Here is an 18,248-nt window from a genome sequence, read left to right as displayed (position 1 = left end):
GAGGCTCACACAATGCTGTGCTTTGGATTTTTGATGAAAATGATGGTGATAACACACTGATGTTTTCAGTTGTTGAAGAGCAGTGCTTACACAGAGTCAAGGACTTCTCAGCTTCTCATGCTGCCCTGCCAACTGGGAGGGGGTGCAGCCAGGACAGCTGGCCCAAACTGACAAAGAGATATTCCAACCAAATGATGTCACGGTCAGCAATACAAGCTGGGTAAAGAAGGAGGAAGTGTGGGGATGTTCAGAGCAATGGCATTTGTCTTCCCAAGGAACCCTTACACATGGGGAGCCCTGCTCTCCTAGGGGTGGCTGAACACCTGCCTGCCGGTGGGAAGCAGCAAATGATTCCTTGTTTGGCTTTGCTGGTGCATGTGGCTTCTGCTTTACCTAGCACACCATCTTTATCTCAACCCATGAGTTCTTGCACTTTTCCTTCTCCGATTCCCTCTCTCATCCCACCTGGGTGAGTGAGCGGCTGAGTGGTGCTGAGCTGCCTGTTCGGGTCACACAACAGTTGGTTTTGGTGCCCAACGTGGCAACCAGAGAGTTCGAGATGATGACAGATTTGCTTGCAGTGGGGAGTATGCTAGACAAAATTTATAGATATTACAGCTGTTTAGCTGCTAATCAGCAGGCTCCTGTGCTTGCTGCTGGGCTTGCTTGCTTTAATGTGTGTAGAATGCAGTGTTTGTTAGGGGCTGCTTTTGCTTCTGCCATTTCCTCTACTCTTTATCATTGTGCTTTGCCATGCCTGGGTGCACTCTGACAACGGCAATGCCCCATCCGCCTGGGCTGACATCGCTGCTGTCCCTGTGCTGCTGTACTGGCAGGTTGGAACTGCGGGCTGAACTCAGGTCTGACACACTGCGACCTGTGGATGAGTCCACTGGGAGCGCCTACACCATGAAGTGTCCGTGGCCACAGGTAAGCCCACTGCGTAGCAAGTGCAGCTCAAAGTGTCTGTGGCCACGGAAAAGTCTGTGCCACAGCAGGTAGGTATTGCAGTGTCTGTGGATAAGGTCATGCCAGAATACCTCAAAGTATCCGTAGCTGTGGATGAGACCACGGCAAAGCAAGTGTCCAAAGGGACCTCTGAAGGGACTGTAGCCAATGGAAAGGGACACATCAGAGCAGGTACACTTCAAAGCATCTGTGACCATAGGTAAGCCCACGACACAGCAGGCTCTTCAAAGTCTCTTCAAAGTCTCTTTGAAGAGACTTTGGCTCATGGAGAAGGCCGTGCTGGAGCAGGTACACCCCTAAGGGACTCTGGCTAATAGACAAGCCCAGGCTGGGGTAGCAGCAAGGGGAGTTCACTGTAACATTAAACCTTATGGCCTGGTCCAAACTGACAAAGGGTGGAGATTGTAATGGAAGTCAGAAGTCACTTTAAAGGGTCTCCTGTAAGCCCTCATATAATCCATTAAAGATAGTCCATCACTGGATAATTCAGGCTGGAAGGGACCTCAGAACCTCTCCAGCTCAACCTCTCCAGCTCAAACTCCTACCCACAGCAGAGCCAGCTATGAGATCAGACCAGGCTGCTGAGGGCTTTATCCAGGCTGGTCTTGAAAACTCCTGGAATGGAAAATACTTCCTGCAAATTAGCACAATGCTCAAACTAACACATTTCTTTTCTGGTGACTGCTCTAGACAATAAACAAAAGTTATTTATGTTCTAAATTTTTATTCAGTTAGTGTAATGGATGCAATCATGATAGGGTTAATTTTCCTCCTAGCAGCATGTATAGTACTGTGTTTTGGGTTTAGGATGAGAATAATGCTGATAACACTGCGATGTTTTAGTTGTTGCAGAGCAGTACAGTCAAGGACTTCTCAGCTTCTTGTGCTGCCCTGCTAGTGAGGAGGCTGGAGGGCACAAGAAGCTGGGGGGGACACAGCCAGCACAGCTGGCCCCAATGGCCAGAGGGACGTTCGGTGCCATGTGTGTCATGGCGAGCAATAAAACTGGGGGGAGTTGGCTGGGGTAGGCTGCCACTGCTTGGGGACTGGCTGGGCATCAGTTGGCTGGTGGTGTGCAATTGCATTTGTGCAATCACCTGCTTTGTGTATTTTTTTTCCTCTTTTTTTTTTCTCCTATTAAATGGTATTCATCTCAACCCAAAGTTTTGCTCAACTCAAAAGTTTTCCCTTTTTCCCCCCAATTCTCTTTTCCTTCCTACTGTGGGGGAAGCAAGCGAAAGGCTGTGTGGTGCTTGTCTGCCTGACAGGTTAAGCCACAACAGTCCTTTTTAGTGCCCAATGTGGGGCACGAAGGGTTGAGATAACAACAGATCTGACTGGTGTGTGTTAGAACAAATTTGTTTATAATTTGTTGTAAGTGTTACATTAATTTAACAGTTGCTGGTCACAACATTGATTTATTTGCTCTCAAAGTTTATTTATTTGCTCGCAATGTTCTTTTATGTAATGCTGGCTTGCTGTTTCTCACTTCTGAGGACTGTCTTAAGGTTGGTTTTGGTTTCCTCAGTTTGTATGTAATATTCAATAAGTTACACTGGCCATGAGCCTAATCTTATATTTGTATTCAGCACTGCTGTCATCCTTGTACTTTGGGAACTGTTTTACGGAAATTATTAATAAGTACACTTTTTACCTTTTCTCCACAGGGAATCAATCTGTGGAGGACACCTTCCCCTTCTCTTCTCCTCCAGGCTAGTTTCAACGGCTCTTCAAAACTTTAAATATCCTCAGGATGTTCAAACAAGCATATTCCTATTGCTATATCTCTTGAACGTGTTTCAGGTTTTGTCTAGGGTTAAACAACTATTTAAGAATGTCACCCAGAGGTCTGTCCTGAAGCAGGAAAGCTGAGTGGCAGGGAACGTGGGAGGATATGCACGGCACAAGAATTGCGCTACAGTGCTTTGGAACTTCACCCCTGAACAAATGCAGAACACTGAAAAACTGGTAAAAACTTTGTTGTTGCCCTGGCAAATCCAAAGAGACACAAATCACTGCAACATGCTGGGGCTTGGCCTATGCCTACCAAGCCACGCTCAACACTAATCCAGCTCCCACCAGAGACGCTGCGGCTAATTCAACCCCAGTAACAGACACTGCAGCTAATCCATCTCCAGCAACAGACACTGTGGCTAATCTAACTTCTGCTACAAGCACTGCAGCTCCTCACACTCCCGCCACAAACACTGTGGCTGAAGCAGAGAGCCAACCCACAATGGTATCAGCCACGCCTGTAGTCAAGAAGAAACAATGGCAGTGGAAGTCAGCTTATATGGTATGGGAAGAAGCAGCGTCTCCTCGGAGATACCAGGAGGAAGAACTGGAAGAGGCAGGCTGCTCTGCAGCAGGACCATCACAAGAACAGGATGGGGAAGAGACAGAACTCATAAATGAGTCAGAAACCACCCGATCCTGATCCCTGAGAGAGCTGTGAGATATACAAAAGGATTTCAGCCCTCACCCAGGTGAGCACATTGTCACCTGGCCGCTCTGATGCTGTCGTAATGAGGCCAGTAGCCTGGAATTAGAGGGCAGGGAAGCCAAGCAGCTGGGATCCCTCTCTAGGGAAGGAGGAATAAACAAAGTGATAGGAAAGGGGGCAGAAGTCCTCAGCTTCTGGAGGCAACTCCTGTCAGGCATCAAGGAAAGGCATCCCTTCAAGGAAGATGCTGTATGTCACCAAGGTAAGTGGACCACCATGGAGAAAGGTATCCAGTACCTGAGGTGCTGAAGGTGATTTATAGTGACCTGGATAACAAGCAGATAAACAAAGATACAGACCAGGTCCAGTGCACATGATCAATGAGGCAGAAGTTTGTACAGAGTGCACCATCGTTGTGTGCCAGTGCACAGGCAATGACACCTGGAAAGATGGAGATGAACCAACAGTGGATGTAGTGGTCAGCCAACTCCAGCAAAATGAAGAAAATTTCTCTTCTTCTCCATAGGCCTGCACCTCAGTGGTGCAGAAACTGTACCAAGAGGTCCAGCAACTCAAAGAGAATGTATCTTCCTTCCCACCTGTGCAGACCAGTATCTCAGCGATTAGGAGCAAGCATTTGTCTACTCAAGAGAGAGGATATAGTGGGTACACACCATGTACCACCCTGTGATTTTTTAACCTGTGTGATCACACAGAGGACATGAGGAAGGAGGATGGAAAATCTGCCTTGAAGCTAGAAGGGCAGATATGCGAGTTGTAAGAATAAAACAGTCACCAAAAGGAGTTCTTCCAGGAAAATTACTGCTCCAGTTTCTATTGGTCAGTCCCCCAGACGGAGTAGAAGGGCTGATCTTATGTCTGATCTAAATGGAGGGACTTCTGATTTGCACTTCAAAGAATTAAGTAATGAACACTGCAGCCAGGACTAGAAGGGCCCTGCCTCCAGCCAGGTACTGGTAGGCTTTTGGCGTAGCTGCCTTGAATATGGAGAAGATTAAACAGCTGTCTACCTTGCCCGGACTCTCAGAGGACCCTTTTGTTGTGGGGTTGCTGAGGGTTGAAGAACAGCAGGTGCCAATCACAACCACAACAGTGCAACAGCAGCAATATCGCACCAAGAGTACCTGATTCCCATCCATGAGCTGATTCGTCACCTGGAGACCCAAAGAGCGATCAGGAAGACTTGTTTGTCCTTTAATAGTCCCATATGGCCAGTGAGGATGTCTAATGGTGAGTGGAGGCTAACACACTACCATGAACCCTCCAAGGCAAGCAACGGTGGAAACATATCCTGTGCCCCATGCCACTGCCCAAAACACTACCCTGGGCTTTGATAAGCAAGTCTTATGGTGACTTGGAGCCCCAAAAACAATTGAATCAGAGAACGGGACTCTTTTCTGAAACAACTTCATAGACACCTGGGTCAAAGAGCATTGACCAGGTATATCACATCCCCTATCATGCACCAGCCTTAGGGAAAAATGAATGATACAATGGACTGTTAAAGACCACACTTCAGTGCAATGGGTGCTGGGACATTCAAACATTGGCATACACATTTAGCAAAAGCCCCTTGGTTAGTTAACGCTAGAGATTCTGCCAGTTGAGCTGGCCCTGCCCAATCAAAACCCCTTATGTACTGTAGAAGGGGATAAAATTCCTGTAGTGTGTGTACAAAACATGTTGAGGAAGACCATCTAGGTTATTCCTGCCTCAGGCAAAGGCAAGCCCATCTGTGGGATTGCTTTTGCTCAGGGACCTGGGTGCACTTGGTAGATAATGCAGAAGGATGGGGAAGTCCACTGTGTACCTCAAGGGAATTTGATTCTGCATGAGAATAGCCCATGACTTGAATAGTACGATGCCAATTGCTATATAATGCTGTACATCATGTCAATGGTATTACAGTAAGAATCATCCAAACAAATGAAGAACGAATCTTGATGGAACCAGGCAAGTGAAGTGGTGATGGAGCCAGAGCTGGCTTCAGCATGCTACAATCCAACACCATGAACCATCTCTCCTGCCCTAGAGGATGGTTACAACGAACAGAGCCCAAAGTCATGTACTAAATGACCTCAATGGACATTTTAGATAGCCCATAGTCTAAGGAAATTATGTCTGTGTGTGTACATCAAAGGATGGGAAGGGTGGTGGTAATTAGAAGGGAGGACATAGTGGAAAGCATGGGACCCGAGCATAATTTAAATGGTATGGAATAAAGGGTAGAATTTATCCTGGTTTTGTTGGGATAATTTTCTTCATGGTTGCTCATATGGTACTATGTTTTGGATCTGTAATGAAAAAGATGCTGACAAAACACTGACATTTTAGTTGTTGCTGAACAGTGTTTACACAGGATCAGTCACAGAACCACAGATTTTAGGGTTTGGAAGGGACCTCGAAAGATCATCTAGTCCAATCCCCCTGCCGGAGCAGGAACACCTCGATCAGGTCACACAGGAACACATCCAGGTGGGTTTTGAAAGTCTCCAGAGAAGGAGACTCCACAACCCCCCCGAGCAGCCTGTCCCAGTGCTCTGTCACCCTCAATGTGAAGAAGTTTCTTCTCATATTTTAAGTGGATCCTCCTATATTCCAGCTTGCACCCATTGCTCCTTCTCCTATCATTGGATGTCACCGAGAAGAGCCTGGCTCCATCCTCCTGACACTCACCCTTTACATATTTACAAACATTAATGAGGTCACCCCTCAGTCTCCTCTTCTCCAAGCTAAAGAGACCCAGCTCCACCGGCCTTCTTGGCCACAAGGGCACAGTGCTGGCTTATGGTCATCCGGCTGTCCACCAGCACCCTCAGGTCCCTCTCCCCTTTGCTGCTCTCCAACAGGGCAGTCCCCAACTTACACTGGTGTCTGGGGCTGTTCTTGCCCAGATGCAGGACCCTACACTTGCCCTTGTTATCTTACAGTAAGTTTCTCCCTGCCCAACTCTCCAACCTGTCGAGGTCCCGCTGGATGGCAGCACAGCCTTCTGGCGTGTCAGCCACTCCTCCCAGTTTAGTGTTGTCAGTGATTGAATACATTGCCATTGATGAATATGTTGAACAGTACTGGTCCCAGTACCGACCCTTGAAGGACTCCACTAGATACAGGCCTCCAGCTCGACTCCATCCCATTGACCACAACCCTCTGGCTTCTTCCCTTCAGCCAGTTCACAGTCCACCTCACCACCCGATCGTCCAGACCACACTTCCTCAGTTTAGCTGCAAGGATGCTGTGGGAGACAGTGTCAAAAGCTTTAATGAAATCAAGATAGACCCTTCCATCATCTATCCACCTCGATATGTCCTCATAAAAGGCTATCAGGTTGGTCAAGCACGACTTCCCCTTGGTGAAGCCATGCTGACTGCCCCTAATGACCCTCTTATCCTTGATACTCCCAGAGTCAGCGCCAAGGATAAGTTGTTCCATCATCTTTCTAGGGATGGAGGTGAGGCTGACCAGTCTATAGCTACCCGGGTCCTCCTTCTTGCCCTTTTTGAAGACTGGAGTGACATTTGCTTTCCTCCAGTCCTCAGTCTTTTGAGATTCTCAAGATGCCTGCTAGCAAGGAGGCTGGGGGTGTACAAGGAGCTGGGAAGGAACACAACCAGGACAGCTGACCCAAACCAACCAAAGGGATATTCCATACTACACAACATCACGATCAACAACAAAAACAGGGGGAACTGGCGAGGGGAGCTACCATTCCTCAGGGACTGGCTGAGCATCAGTCGGCTGGTGGCGAACAATTGTATTGTACATCACCTGCTTTGTGTATTCTTTTCTTTTTTCCTTTTATTCTTCCTGTTTCTTTCCTATTATACTGTCTTCATCTCAATACCCAAGTTCTACTTTTTTTTCCCTAGTTCTCTCCCCCATCCAGCTGTGTGGTGGGCAAATGGAAGTGTGGTGCTTATCTGCTTGCTGGGTACAACCAGAACATTTGGGAACTTAAAGAACTTTCAGACTACACGTGTCCCAGTGACATCCAGTAAAAACTTGACCTGCCCCCGGCAGGACCAGACCAACATTTGACCAGGACCAAGTCAACACTACAGAGCTTTCAATAACCCCTCCATCCAGATTTTAAAATAGCAAGCAATTTTAGAGGTGAAAGCTAGTTTCGACTTATCAGAGTTATCGTGGAGTTATCCTGTTTTCCTGGTATTGAGCATGACATCATACATCATACTCATTCTTGCCCATGGCAGCGGGGTTGGAACTGGATGATCTTTAAGGTCCCTTCCAATCCAAGCCATTCTATAATTCTATGATTCTATGTCTTACAGTGGGTGTACTTAGGACATAGTAGTCCCTTCAGCAAGCCTTCCAACTCACTCTTTCATTGGCTTACTCAGAGAACTAGATCTCGGCATATCCCCTCCTCTCTCTCACCTCTTGAGGGACAACAAAAGACCTCAGGCTCATGCTCTGGGGTCTAACAGAGAAGCCAGAAAGGAGAAATGCCATCCTAGGACACCCTGGCCACACATGTATGACTGACCTGTTGTCCCCCCAGAGACCACCGTGATATGTTAGCTGGAAGGAATACTTTCTCACAAAAACCCAAAAAAACCTTTCATCCAGAAATGCTCTTTCTTGGCCTGTTTTCCTGCAATACAGCAGTTTTTGCAGTCGTGTTCTCAATGTATGTGTATAGAGCCATCTGTCTGCAGTCAGACCCTGCAGCATATTTCAACCAGCTTTGACAAGATATATGTCTCCATAATTGCAGTCTCTAGTAGTAAAACCTTCACATCTGAGAAGCAAAGTATCCAGCAGCAGGGGGACTTGGAAAGCTAGAATTTCACAGAATCACAGAATTGAAGGGGTTGGAAGGGACCTTGAAAGATCTTTGGGTCCAACGCCCCTGCCAAAGCAGGTTCCTTAGAGCAGGCTGCCCAGGTAGGCGTCCAGATGGGCCTTGAATATCTCCAGAGAAGGAGACTCCACAACCTCCCTGGGCAGCCTGTCCCAGTGCTCCGTCACCCTCACTGTGAAGAAGTTCTTTCGCATGTTGGTGTGGAACTTCCTGTGCTCTATCTTGTGGCCATTACCCCTTGTCCTGTCCCCACAAACCACTGAAAAGAGGCTGGCCAAATCCCTCTGTCTCCCACACCTCAGGTATTTATACACATTGATGAGATCCCCTCTCAGTCTTCTTTTCTCCAGGCTGAACAGACCCAGGTCTCCCAGCCTTTCCTCATAGGGAAGATGCTCTAGGCCCCGTATCATCTTTGTGGCCCTCCGCTGGACTCTTTCCAGGAGATCCCCGTCTTTTTTGTAGCGGGGAGCCCAGAACTGGACACAGTACTCCAGGTGAGGCCTGACCAGGGCAGAGTAGAGGGGGAGGATCACCTCCCTTGACCTGCTGGCCATGCTCCTTTTAATGCACGCCAGGATCCCATTGGCCTTCTTGGCCACCAGGGCACACTGCTGGCTCACGGCCAACCTGTCGCCCACCAGGACCCCCAGGTCCTTCTCCGCAGAGCTCCTCTCCAGCAGGTCATCCCCCAGCCTGTACTGATACATGTGGTTGTTCCTTCCCAGGTGCAGGACTCTACACTTGCCCTTATTAAACCTCATTTGGTTTCTTCCTGCCCATCTCTCCAGCCTGTCCAGGTCTCGCTGAATGGCAGCACAGCCTTCTGGCGTATCGGCCACTCCTCCCAGCTTTGTGTCTTTGGCATACTTGCTGAGGGCAGACACTATTCCCTCATCAAAGTCGTCGATGAAGATGCTGAACAAGATGGGACCCAGCACCGACCCCTGGGGAACGCCGCTAGTCACAGGTCTCCAGCCGGACTCTGTGCCGCCGATCACCACCCTCTGAGCTCGGCCAGTCAGCCAGTTCTCAGCCCACCTTACTGTCCACTCCTCTATCCCACACTTTCTCAGCTTTGCTATCAGGATGCCATGGGAGACAGTATCGAAAGCCTTGCTAAAGTCAAGGTAGATGACATCCACTGCTCTCCCCCCATCTACCCAGCTGGTGATGCCATCATAGAAGGCAATGAGGTTGGTCGAGCACGACTTCCCCTTGGTGAATCCATGCTGACTACTCCTCATAACGTTCTTCTCTTCCAATTGCTTGGAGATGACATCCAGAACAAGCTGTTCCAACACCTTTCCAGGGACAGAGGTGAGACTGACAGGCCTGTAGTTTCCTGGATCCTCCTTCTTGCCCTTCTTGAAGACCGGAGTGACATTGGCTATCCTCCAGTCTTCAGGCACCTCTCCTGTTCTCCAGGACCTTTCAAGATGATAGAGAGTGGTTCGGTGATCACCTCTGCCAATTCCCTTAGCACACGTGGATGCATCCCATCAGGACCCACGGATTTGTGTGTGTTGAGCCCACTCAGATGCTCCCAAACCACTCTCTCGTCAACCAGGGAGGAGCCCTCCATTTCCCAGACCCTTTCTCCTCCCACCAGGGTTGAGAAGTCCCAGGGGGGAGTCCTTGAAGCAAAGACTGAAGCAAAGAAAGCATTCAGTATCTCCGCCTTCTCAGTGTCTCCCGTTACCAGGACACCCCCCTCGTTCAGTGAGGGACCCGCATTATCCCTAGTCTTCCTTTTACTGTTTACATACTTAAAAAACCCTTCTTATTATCTTTTATCTCTTTTGCAAGCCTCATTTCTAGGTGGGCTTTAGCCTTCCTCGTCGCGTCCCTGCAGGCCCTGACAATACTTCTATACTCCGCCCAAGAGGACAGGCCCTTTTTCCACATTTCATAGACCTTCCTCTTCCTTTTGATCTTATCAATGAGCTCCTTGCTCATCCACGCAGGTTTCCTGCCCCCCTTCCCCGATTTCCGACTCTTAGGGTTGCACCGATCCTGAGCTTGGAAGAAGTGCTGTTCCAATTTCTATTGTTGCTACACACGAGAGGCTCCAACTCTGCCATGGCCTCACACCCTACCTCTCACAAACCCATGACAAAGCCAGGGGATTATCTGTTGGCAGATAGGAAAGCTAAGCTCTGCGCAACAGGCCATAAAGGAGCAGGGAGAAGAGCAGCTCTCAGCTCAGGGATGTGCTACAGCCCCATCAATCAGCACTTTATAAAGCACAGTGCAGTCAAAATTTATATATATTTTCATCACAAAATTGGCTTAAAATAGCTATATCTAAAACAATATAACATGTTTACTGGTTTTGTAGCTTCTGAGAATTTAAAACATTATTTCTGCACTGGTGTGCTCTGGGGGACGCCTGCCTGGAAAGCAGCTTTACAGGAAAGGGCCTCGTGGTCCTGGTGGACACCATGGTGACCATGAGCCAGCAGCATACCCCTGCCACAAGGACAGCTGAGGGGATCCTGGGCTGCATTAGGAGCACCACAGCAGGTCAGGGGAGGTGCTCCTTCCCCTCTGCTCAGCACTGGCAAGGCCACAGCTGGAGCACTGGATCCAGTTCTGGGCTCCACAGCACAGGACAGACATGGAGCTACTGGACAGAGCCCAGGCTGAAACTTGGACACTTAATTACCTCCAGTGGCAAAACTGAGCCTTTAATAAAAAGCAACACCTGGGATCATGCTAAAACTACAGATGGTGTTACAAAGCACTGCAGACAGTGAGCAGGGAGCTGATTTCCTGGAATTTCCTCTGTCTTCAGGCATTGCCCAGAGCAGGCATTGTAAGAGACTAATGGCACTGTAATAGTATTTGCACCATATAAACACAGGGGAACACTCAGCAGCACCCTTCACACAGGCAGGCAGTCCAGTGGATAAAGGCAAACATACACACCTCTTCCCTTCCAAATTTGACTGCTTTAAACCCATGAGTCAATAAATCCTCTGGAGGTACATCAGGGCCCCCAGACCCCTTAAGTTTTTGCTGCAGCAAAGGGTGAGGGTTGGAGTGGACTGAGGCTGTCTCCATTGCTCTTCTCTGTGCTGTGGCTTTTACCTACAGCTCAAAACAGGGTGAAATGTTCTTCAGGGTGATGAGAGGCTGTTTTCTGTATTGCACATTTCAAGTTACTGAATGGATGCTGTGAACACAGAGATGGGAGGGAGAAGGGCAAGAGAGCATCAAGTGGCTGTTCGCTTCAGGTACAGTCAGAGTTAACAACGCAGAAACACTTGGAACTTCTCTCCTGGTGGCTGTGTCACCTGCCATCCCAGCAGTGTCACTGTCACTGGGACCTGCTCCTGGACTTGTGGATGGCTCAGACACACACCTGGGAAGAATAAGCAGTTATCATAGAATCATAGAATATCATAGACTATCCCGAGTTGGAAGGGACCCATAAGGATCATCAAGTCCAACTCCTGGCACCACACAGGTCTACCCAAAAGTTTAGACCATGTGACTAAGTGCACAGTCCAATCGCTTCTTAAATTCCTAAAGGCTTGGTGCAGTGACTACTTCCCTGCAAGCCTGTTCCAGTGTGCAACCACCCTCTCGGTGAAGAACCTCTTCCTGATGTCCAGCCTAAACTTCCCCTGCCTCAGCTTAACACCGTTCCCATGGGTCCTGTCACTGGTGATAACAGAGAATAGGTCACCTGCCCCTCCACTCCCCTTCACGAGGAAGCTGTAGACTGCAATGAGGTCCCCCCTCAGCCTCCCCTTCTCCAGGCTGAACAGGCCAAGTGACCTCAGCCGCTCCTCATACGTCTTCCCCTCTGGGCCCTTCACCATTTTCATCGCCCTCCTCTGGACACTCTCCAACAGTTTCACGCCCTTTTTGTACTGCGGTGCCCAGAACTGCACACAGTACTCGAGGTGAGGCCGCAACAGCGCAGAGCAGAGCGGGACAATCACTTCCCTCAACCGACTAGCAATGCCGTGCTTGATGCACCCCAGGATACGGTTGGCCCTCCTGGCTGCCAGGGCACACTGCTGGCTCATATTCAACTTGGTGTCAACCACAACCCCCAGATCCCTCTCTGCGGGGCTGCTCTCCAGCGTCTCGTCACCCAGTCTGTACGTACAGCCAGGGTTGCCCCGTCCCAGGTGCAGGACCTGGCACTTGCTTTCGTTAAACTTCATGCGGTTGGTGATCGCCCAGCTCTCCAATCTGTCCAGATGTCTCTGCAAGGCCTTTTCACCCTCATCCAAGTCCACAACTCCTCCAAGTTTGGTGTCATCAGCAAATTTGCTCAGAACACCTTCTAGTCCTACATCCAAATCATTTATAAAGACATTGAAGAGGACTGGCCCTAAAATGGAGCCTTGAGGGACCCCACTGGTGACCATCCGCCAGCCAGATGTGGCCCCATTTACCACAACCCTTTGAGCCCTGCCCGTCAGCCAATTGCTCACCCATCGCATGATGTTTTTGTTAAGATGCATGCTGGACATTTTGTCCAGTAGGATCCTACGGGAAACCGTGTCAAAAGCTTTGCTGAAGTCCAAAAAGATCACATCAGCTGGTTTCCCTTGATCGACTAGATGGGTGATCTTATAAAAGGAAATCAAATTTGTTAGGCAGGACCTACCCCTCATGAACCCATGTTGGCTGGGAAGTGATCTAATATGCCATGCTGGGGCTACTAAAGACCTTGCCAGCCAACTCCGCCTCCAAGCACTGCTCAGAACATTCCAGCATGCTATTGTCTACAGCCTGGCTTTTGAAATTTATACTCTAATGCTGCTGAGGTGCTCCCTGTTTGGCCAGACACTGTGCTCCGGTGAAATCCACAGCAGGCAGACTCAGGCATGGCTGATCACCCTGCTTGGGGGAGCACAGCTCACACTGGAGCAGTGCCAGTTCCCCACCTTCTCACCCAGGCCAAGTTAAAACTATCACCTCTCTCTGCTTATTCTGCCCTCACTCACCAGCCCCAAAAGGGCTCAAGGTAACATCATCCAGGCTCAATGCTAAGACCAGAAGGCAGCCTGAAACTCAGGCAGCCAACATCTGGGTGCCGATCCCCACAGAAGTACAAGTTACACTTATGAGCAGCCAAAAGCATCCAAAGAGGACTAAGATATGATCCCAAAACATTTTAAAATGTCCAGTCTTCTATCTCCTTTTATAACTAATACAGAAATACATTCAGAGTCTGCCCTAGACCACCTACACCATCCTCTCCGTAGCCCAAGCTGTTTGTTGCACAGCCCCCTAGGCTGGACTAATGCCATGCTGCAGCCACTTTCAAGGACTGTAGCGGTGTCATCCTCAGGTGCCAGGACAGCATGTTTTCATGCACCGCCGAAAAATGCCAGAAGGAACGTTGCCAGGCATCTACCAACCTCCATGCAGCCTAAAGAGAATTTCTTGGGAAAGCCAAGAAAGAGCAGTCTTGTGCCCTGTCTCTGCCTCAGCTGGAGTTCCTGGACACTGCAGGAGCTCCACATGGGAGAGACACCCCTTGGTCACTCCTGGGCACACATGTGGGGGTTTTACTCAGCTGGACAGCTGAGCTCCACCACAGCCGCTCTCTCACTCTATCCCCCCCCCCCCCCCCAAAGGGAAAGGGAGAGAAAAAATGAAAGTGTTGAAGGACTGAGATAAAGACAGGAAATTCATTCAAGAATTTTTGTCACAGGCAACGCAGACTCAACATAAGGGAGATTAATGCAATTTATTATCTATTACTAACAACCTAGAGCAGTAAGAAACTAAAAACAAACTAAAAACACCTTCCCCCATCCACCTTTTTCCACCTCCTTCCCCCCGAGCAGTGCAGGGAAATGGGGGCTATGGTCAGCCCATGACATTTCGTCTCCGGCACTCCTTCTCGGTCACTCGCAGCCCCTGCTCCAGCTTGGGGTCCCTCTCACGGGATGCCGTCCTTCCCGAACTGAGCCTGTGGGGGCTGACCACAGGCAGCAGCTCTTCAACAACTGCTCCCACACGGCTCCGTACCACGGGGTCCATCCCCCAGGAGCAAACTGCTCCAGCACGGGTCCCCCACGGGTGGCAGCTCCCCCCAGACCCCCTGCTCCTGCGGGGGCTCCTCTCCACGGGCTGCAGCTCCGGCCCGGGGCCTGCTCCTGCGGGGGCTCTCCATGGGCCGCAGCCTCCTCCAGGCCACATCCACCTGCCCCACCGGGGGCTCCTCCACGGGCTGCAGCGTGGAGATCTGCTCCGTGTGGGACCCGTGGGCTGCAGGGGGACAGCCTGCTCCACCAGGGGCCTCTCCACAGGCCGCAGGGGAACTGCTGCTGTGTGCCTGGAGCACCTCCTGCCTCCTGCTGCACTGCCCTTGGGGTCTGCAGGGCTGTTTCTCACTCCTCGCTCTCCCAGCTGCTGTTGCCCAGCAGGTTTTTTCCTACTTTCTTAAATGTTCTCTCACAGAGGCACAAACAACATCGCTTAATGGCTCGGCTCTGGCCAGTGGTGGGTCCCTTTGGAGCCAGCTGGAACTGGCCCTTATCTAACATGAGGCAGCTTCTGGATTCTTCTCACAGAGGCCACCCCTACAGCCCCCCGCTACTGCAACCTTGCCACATAAACCCCACACAACATGGTGAGAGCCCTGTCTCACACCACACAAACCCTGTTTGCTCCCCCTAGCAGTCAACAAAGGGTGGAATGAAAGGGGTTATCCTGTTCTCCCAAGAAGCCACCGTGGCGGCAGACCAGTCTGCGCACCATGATCTACAGCCAGCCAGTACAGAACTTACTCCAGAAGAGACACACATCCGCACACGCTTTTTTGTTTTTCTTTTTTTTTTTTTTTCGGTTAGATACGCCCCCCATTGTTTGGCATAGTGTTATGCATAAAGAAAAATTTCTGTGTTGCACAGACATGACACAGTCCAAAAACTATCCCAACAGCCCCTCTCTCCCTATCCGCTCTGCAGGGCCCGGGACTCCCGCTGACGCCGAGCAGCGGCCCCACGGCTCGGGCGCAGCCCCGCACGCAGGGACGGGGCCCGGGGCCGACTCAGCCGCCTCCTTCCCGCCGCGTCCCGGCCGGCACGGGCAGCGAGGGCCGCCCCGGCTTTCCTCTCTCTCTCCCGCCGGCAGGCCGAGCCGCAGAGCCGCTGCCGGGCCCGGTGAGGCCTCGGTGCGGCCTCAGCCGCCGCGCAACGCGCAGGGCCCAGCCCGAGGCCCCGCGGCCGCGAAGGCACGGCTCTCCTTTCAGGCCGTGAAAATGGCGGAGTTCTTCCCCCCCGCCCCCGCCTCCGCGGGGAGCGCCGGGGCCGCCTCGCCTGCAGGGGGCGGCGCGCAGCGAGGGCGCCACGGGCAGGAGCTGCCCCTGCAGCCGGCGGCCGCCAGGGCCCGGCCCCGCGCCCTGCCCTGCCCTGCCCCGGGACAGCGCGGCCAGCACAGCGCAGGGGCCCGGCGGGGGCGGGCCGCCCCTCTCGGCGAGGCTCGGGCAGGGCCTACGGGCGCGCGTGCCCCGCTGCCCTTGGGGAGACCGAACCGCAAAGCTACCGCGCTGCTAGTCCTGCCTTTCGGGGAGAAAGAAAAAAATAAAACACGGAAAGGCAGAACCCCAGCGAGCCCGCCGCAGCGGCGAGCCCGGGCTGGCAGGGGCGGGGAGGCGCTGGCCGCAGCCCCCGTCTGCCGCGGGCCCGGGCCCGGCAGTGCCCCCGCCGCGCCGCTTACCTGCACGGCGGCGCCCGGCGGCCCGCACCGCACCGCACCGGGCGGCCCGGCCAGGGCGGTGCTCGCGGGGCCGCGCCGAGCCGCGCCGGAGCCGCACGGGCCGGGAGCGGGCTGCGCAGATGCGGGTGACAGCCGTGCCGCCCCGCCGCTGCCGGGCTCCGCGGCGCCCGCGCGGCCCGAGGGCAGCGGAGCCCCGCGCCGGGAGGGGCGCTGGGCGGCTCGGGCCGGCCGCGTGCGTGAGTGTGAGTGTGTGCACGGGGGGGGGGGGGGCGGTAATTGGGCAGGTTGAGAATGCATGCACTTAATGAGTGCCGTCGCCATGGTAACCCGTGTATTCTTCAACGCTGCAGTGTCAATTTTTAATCCGACCGCACGATTTTGGGGAGCTGCCTGGCCGCGCACGGCGGGTCGCCACGGCAACGCGCAGCCCGGGCAGCCCCGACGCGGCCGCGGTGCGGAAGGGGCCGCGAGGCTCCCCGGGAGCCGCCCGCTGCCCGCGGTGCCCTCCTCCGGGCCGCGCCACCGCCGCCAGGCCCGGCCCAGCTCCGTCGGGCCCTGCGCCGCGTCCCGCGGGCACGGAGCGGGCGGCGGGGCCCGGCCTTGGAGCAGCGGCGAGCTCCGGGGCTCCCCGGCCCTCCGGGCACCGCCGGTGCCCAGCACAGAGCACAGGTGGGACCCGGCACCAGCAGTGACCGCCAAGGACCAGTCAGCCCAGCCGAGGCAACGGCTGCCAGCACGCGGGCAGCAAAAGAGCCGTGGGGTGGGAGCGAAGGCAAGTGCTGACCAGCACAGAGCTCCAGGAAGGGGAGCACACCAGCTCGAGTGCAGCTCTTGGTGCCAGTTCTGGGCAAAGCAGAGAAATGCTGCACGCCGCTCAGCAGCAAAACAGCGCCTCTGCTTACACCCAAGCCCTGGAGAGCTGGTGTAGACAAGACATGGCAGCTTTGATTGCTGTTAAGAGGGAACAACCCCACTCAGGAACTCTGATAAACTGTGGCAGGAACGGTAAATCCAGCTCTGCCACGTTGTCTTGCCTCCACCCCTTTTCATAGCAGAAGCAGGTAGTCATGAAGCACTTTGTTCCCACAATACTGAGAAGTCAGGCTGAGCTTGAGGGCCCCAGCATCTCCCATCCTTGCCTTGCATTGGGGTTTTGAGGTGGCTTAAACATGATTTTCACCCTTTTTCAAAAATTAAGCTTGAAATTGGGCTACAACAGGCAGGAGGCATGAAAGATGGGAGCTCCTCTAAGTCATTAATGTTAACCTAACTCCCCTGGAGAGCAATCAAACTCCATCGCTGATGGTAACGTATCTACATCTTACCTAGCAGTTAAGAGACCTCCAAGATCAAACTAGTTCCTGAGGCCTTATCTGAAGTAGGCAGGCTTGTGCTGCCCCAGTGGAGAGCGAGGAGGACCTCCTTAGCACTCATTCCACAGGCACAAAGAATAATTACAAAATATTAACATGAAATCTCCAAAGAACTCTAGGAAGTGAGGAAACGTAGGACTTGCTGTTGCTCAGTGCTGAGCAGTGCTTAGTAAGTGCTGGTCAAAAAAACAGTACGGTTTGTCTGTCTACCCTGTAGAATCTCATGGGTACAAAAAATGTGCCTTTTGGACATTACAGTGTTTGTCCTGCTTATCCACAGAAGGTTGGAGCTGAAGAAACCAAGACCGGAAGCAGTACAAGAAGTGCAAAAAGGTGTACAGCTGTTGAAAACAGCACTTGATACACGTTGTACAGGCTGGGAGAGGCAACTTTCTGTACACCCCTCAGGCCACATCCTGCCATATGAAATCCAGGGTAACTGGTATTTCTGCTTGCTTTGGGGAGAGCAGGAACAAGCTCTTTGTGTCTAATATAACTGCCACTTCCAGTAGTCTGTGCCTACCAAGAGACATACATGCAAGACATAAATCCTAATGCATTCCTGCTGTGCGGGATGGCAGTACCCTGCAGGTGGCTGTGCCTGCCACTCCTCACCTTCAGTCATATCTCGCACTCATTTGACCCAACAGCCTGACTGAGACCTTGCAAAACATGAGGCAACATAAGAGTTTGAACTACAAACTGGCACGCATAGCTTCTATTTTATTAATTCACTGGGCAAGTCACTTTGGTTCTGTTCCTCAGTTTCACTGTCTCTAGAGGGTTTTCATGACCTGATAACTATGAAAAATTCTGCTTATAGTTGTCAGACGTAATAGGTGACACCCAAGTTATGGCAAATGGTGGATTACACTTTCAGCTCATAGAGCAACAATTATTAATCATCAGAGAATAGACCAAG

At 51.9% G+C, this 18,248-nt stretch overlaps 1 protein-coding gene across 5 annotated transcripts in view; it reads right to left on the bottom strand.

The window, feature by feature from the left end:
• The window catches only part of L3MBTL1 (L3MBTL histone methyl-lysine binding protein 1), a 37,582-nt gene extending 21,405 nt beyond the window's left edge, over positions 1 to 16,177 (bottom strand). For 2 of the 5 annotated variants that reach the window (XM_083801863.1, XM_083801866.1), the window contains exon 1: positions 15,954 to 16,177. The gene's annotated coding sequence lies outside the window, so the exon portion shown is untranslated. The other 3 variants (XM_083801864.1, XM_083801865.1, XM_083801867.1) reach the window with 2 other exon arrangements.
• Between the last annotated feature and the right edge of the window lie 2,071 nt (positions 16,178 to 18,248).

Source organism: Anser anser (genome assembly GCF_964211835.1).
Source record: "Anser anser genome assembly, chromosome: 16".
Classification (NCBI taxonomy): domain Eukaryota; kingdom Metazoa; phylum Chordata; class Aves; order Anseriformes; family Anatidae; genus Anser; species Anser anser.
Note: the sequence above shows the minus strand (reverse complement) of the source record. Positions and strands in the feature narration are given on the sequence as shown.